At 31.8% G+C, this 5,190-nt stretch overlaps 1 pseudogene; it reads left to right on the top strand.

Moving 5' to 3' along the window:
• Window positions 1–2,090: 2,090 nt before the first annotated feature.
• LOC21407424 lies at window positions 2,091–4,139 on the top strand (annotated as a pseudogene).
• The last annotated feature ends 1,051 nt before the right edge of the window (window positions 4,140–5,190 follow it).

The raw sequence follows: 5,190 nt of genomic DNA, 5'->3' as shown, positions 1-5,190 counted from the left end.
CCATGTGGCAGTCCTATAAAAAAGAGCTTTAGCTCTTTTATATATTGTTAGATTACAAGCTTTGAGAGGAAGTTATACTATAAATTATTGAATTCATAAGTAATAGAACATTGAGATTTGTTCTATCCCAACAGGAAATTTAAGAATTAGTCTGATTAGCATGGATATAAAAAGGAATGGCTTCATAAGAATGGCGAAGAATTATAAGGCTATGTCTCCAAGCCATAAACCTATTATATATGCATCTATTATTAATAATAATATTATTATTTGGAAGGTTTGTGTAACTAAAATCTCCGACATCCATACTTGATTCAACCGCTCACTGTAGAATTCAAATCTCTCCACCTACAATTAAGGGGGAAATTAAAAATAAAAAAAATAAAATAAAATAAAAGTCTGAGCCGTTAGAAAAATTGTCAACTATCACCTAATCGAAGCTTTAGAAACAAATGAGCATAACTTTTTTTAGTGGTTCAAAATATGAGATTTAAGCTGCCCAACCATCCAAAAAATAACTTTTTTTAGTGGTTCAAAATATGAGATTTAAGCTTTAGAAAATAACTTTTTTTAGTGGTTTAAAATTTTCATCATTTGTCACGTCCCATAGTATTAGCTAGTATGTTGTATATTATCATGAATGGGAATCATATTAGTTTGCGTACTTGCTCATGGTTGTTGATTTACATTCCGTTCGGTTCGCTAATTCGAGTTTTTAATTTGAGTTGAGATGTGTGTTATGTGAGAGCTTTTTACTGTAACAAAAAAGTTAAATGTGACTGTTTCTGAAAACTTTTTGCTGTAGTAAAACTCGAATTTTAAACTCGAATCAGCGAAATGAACGATGCCTTAGTTATCTACTGGATTCTTGATTTGCTTCTCCAAAGGAAAAAAAAAAAACAGAAAGAAAAGGCCAAAGACACGCTATTATTTATTTATTTATTCTTTTCTTACCAATCAAAATTCTCCTGCAAAAGGCATAAAAGGAAAAAAAAAAAACAAAAAAAACAAAAAAATCAAGTTTCTATTTTAGATAATATAATGTGCCATTCGTACATTTCGCTGACAATGGATATTCCAAAACCTTTACAAACGATGTGTTTGAGAATGAAAGCACATAAGCAGCAACGAGAGAATTGACTCCAACATTATGAGTTTTTTTTTCTAGAAGTTGACTAATTACCATCAGTATAGCTTTGAGGATCCATGTTAATTAATTTGTATATATATATCTTGTAGCTGGCCTGTAATATATATTATTATTTAATGAATCGTAATCTATTACTGTTACAATATTGTATAATTTTATATTTGGAGTGATAAAGTCTTTATTAAGTTAAATATAAATTTATATATTATGTATTTTTATTTTAATAGTATAATTATGAGAGGAGTGATACTTATAAAAACGTACGTCCTGTACTAGTGCTACGTCCTAATTATCTTCGCCAGACAAGTTCCCATGTATGTAAACATGAATACGCGTACCTCCTCCATACGTACATATATAAGAGTATTTTATACAACTGTGTTCGTCAATGGAGCTCAAAAGGCCAGACAATTATTAGTATGATCTTGATCAACTTTCTGTTAAAAAAAAAAAAAAGTATTCTTCATCAATTGGTCATTCTCCTACCTCTATATAAACACATACGTGCGTTTAAAATTAATTTTAAAATGATTTTATTTTCAATAAAAAGTAAAAATGAGATTGTTTTGATAATCATTCTGATATCGATTTTGAAATTGCGTTTAGTTGGTTTTTTAAGAGATTATTTTAAGTATAATAAAAAAGTGAAATCATGTTTATTAATTAATATATTATAATATTGTTGATAAGTACTAAAAAATGAAAACATAAAAGTGAAAATAACTTTCAATTGTTTTCTAATTCCTTCACAAAAATCATTCTCATTGTTTTCGTTTTCAAAACATTTACTAAATTAACAAACGTCGTTTCGTTTTCATTTTTACTTTTTACTTTTCAAAATACGTGAAAATCGTTTTAAAAACGGTTCCAAACACGCACATAAGTTTTGGAGAATTAATTGACAAAGAATAAGCTTATTGTCCGTACTAGGATATTCAAAATGGCAGCTCGTAACGAGTCTTTATTAGTAGTAATAGTAAGTGTTTTAGTTGTTGTTAATGCTATTATTATGATCCCTGCAAGTGCACAACTCACAGCTAATTTCTATGAAAAGTCATGCCCTCAGCCTCAGGCATTATTGGACCTCATCAGATCAGTGGTTGAAAATGCCGCATGGGAGCTTCACTTCTCCGTCTCCACTTTCATGACTGCTTTGTAAACGTAAGATACACACACACACACACACACACACACACACACACACACACACACACACACACACACACACACACACACATATATATATATATATATAATCATCAAATTGCTTCTCTTTCTGTCTCTCGTGTTAATGTTATGTTGTGTGTATCTGTGTGGATATATGTACTACGCACGCATTATGAATTTCCTGAACAACAGAGAATATTATGGTTTGTGTAAAGAATAAAATAAACTTAGGTCTCAATTAATTATAATATAAACTTAAACTTATAAGGACACATCATAGGTCACCATGGTTAACAGGTTGATGAGTTTTAGTTTTATTTCCATAATTTCTTAAAAAATCCAAAACTCTTATATGGTTTGAAGTTGGAGCTATAATATATTATCTTAGGTGTCATGGTCACATATTAACGACGTGAAAAGTACAAAAGGCATCACAATCAGTTATCATGTATTTACTAATTCATTGATTTTTACATATATATGACGTAGTTTTATCAGGTCATGTAATGAAAAACAAAACATACGACTTTCAAGTATATATACATCAACACACACGTATATATATGCATCCGATTATTATTTTATTCTATTGGTGTCAATTACAGGCTGTGACGGATGAACTTTGGTTGATGACACCAATACTTTCATCGGTGAGAAGACAGCTGGTCTGAATGTAAACTCAGTCATGAGGGGTTACGATGTGGTTGATGAAATCAAAAGCACTCTCAATTTTTAAAGCAAGAGCAAAGTTATCTCATGTGCAGAGATTTTGGCAGTTGCAGCTCATGATTCTATTGAGCTTGTGAGTTCCTTTTAATTTCTTTTCATATTCTTACGTTTGAATATATATATATATATATATATATTTAGTAGAGCATATTACTACATATGTCGCCAAATTTTATTGATTTTTTTACTAATGTTTTTATTGCCATTTTGGTAATGTTTTAAGATGATTCCAATTTCAGAAATATGTACTATTAATAAGACATTTCTACTTGCAGAATTTACTGGATTCTATATGTATGTGAGTCCCAACTATGTTAAAAAAGAGTTGAAAAATAATTGTTTTAACCTATTAAAATTGGACCCATATAAATAGTTCTGTGGTGACAAATCGAAGTGCTCTACCCAAATAATGTTATGTTATATCAAATAACGCGATGTATGATGAATTAGAGATAGTCATTGGCAGAGCGTTATATATTTGGTAATTTAATATTTTTTTCATACTTTTACTTAATTTCCTTTTGTAATTAATTATGTGTCTGCTACATATAGTTGGGAGGTCCTGCGAACCAATTATTGCTTGGTAGAAGAGATGCAAGAACAGCAAGCTTTGATGACACAAATACCAATCTCCCTGCTCCATTCTTGAGCTTCTCTTAACTTGTCTCCAACTTTGAATCCCACGGTCTTCAACTAAAAGACCTTGTTGTCCTCTCAGCAGGCCATACCTTAGGACTAGCCAAATGTGTCCACTTCAGAACCCGAATCTACAACGACACCAACATTGATCCTAATTTCTTCAGTCTCCATGCAAAAGATCTGTCCCGCGACCGAAGGAGATGACAACACGGCTTCATTCGATGCAACCACGTCCGCGAAATTCGATACAGCCTACTTCAAGGGTTTGGTTGGATCAAAGGGTAGAGCTCTTCAAGGGGATGGCGGTGAGAGTGATAATGTGGTTCAATACTACAGTAACAACCCTAAAGCATTCTTTAAAGCTTTTAGGGATTCCATGATCAAGATGGGTAATATGAAGGTTCTTACAGGATCCGATGGAGAAATAAGGATGAATTGTAGGAAAGTTAATTAATTAGCCTAATTAGTAAGTCCTACGCGTTAGCTGAATCAACTGTTCTCAATCAGTAAGGACTTATAATTATATATCTTATTACATGAAGAATCATATAATTAGTATATATGTATTTCGTTTAAAAAAAATATTTGGGTTATCACTAGTGCTAAGCACCAGTTGATAAAGAATGGGCTCCATCAGTGTCCTTCATGGTACAAAATTCACTTTTTATTGATAGATGTTTAATAAGGGGGTGTTCAAAAAGGAAAATGGGTTTTTTTTTTTTTTTAATTACTGGAGAAGAAAAACGGACAACAAGAGTAATAATTAAGTCAAACCATTCAAAGAACAAGATTTCATCAACATTGTGTCAAAGGATTTTCTCCGGTACGCTAACGTACTGGTAGGTCAAGTTTTCTATCCGTTAAATCTACATAAAATCAATTAAAAGTTAAAAAAATATGTAGATCTAACAGTTAAAAAAACATGACCCACCGGTATACTAGACGTGCTAAGGAATCTCCCTAATTTTAAAAGTTGAATATTTATTACTGATGAAGTAAAAGAAAATCCTTAATTAATAACAATTCAACAAAAAAAAAAAGATAATATACAAACACCATCAAATGAGATGACCTTGGTGACTACAGTATTGTACTTACTGATGATGATGCTTCTTTTGTTTTCATCTTTATTTTTTAATTTTTGGCCTGCGCGGTAGAAGACAAGTCTAACTATTTCTTTTGTTTGTAATTAGTTCTTTTTTTCTTTAGGGCTAAGTCTAGAAGCTAAGTGGGAGATACATATCTATCACTTTATTGAATTCTTGTACAAGAATAAGCAGTTTTCAACGTTGGGCAGGTAAATTCTATAAGACTCAACCCGTACTTGAATTGAAATTTCCCATAAAAAGAAAAGACAAAGTCAACGGTCATGGTCAACATTTGACCTATCAGGGCTAGACTGGGTCGGTCAACCCAACCTGAATACGGATCCAGCCCACACCCGGTCCAGCCTTTTCCTTTTTTTTAGGTTACGGGCCCAAATGGGCCCGTCTTCTTTTTCCTAC

Source organism: Morus notabilis, unplaced genomic scaffold (genome assembly GCF_000414095.1).
Source record: "Morus notabilis unplaced genomic scaffold, ASM41409v2 Scaffold212, whole genome shotgun sequence".
NCBI lineage: Eukaryota > Viridiplantae > Streptophyta > Magnoliopsida > Rosales > Moraceae > Morus > Morus notabilis.
The sequence above is the reverse complement of the archived record's forward strand: the minus strand, read 5'-3'. Positions and strand labels throughout refer to the sequence as shown.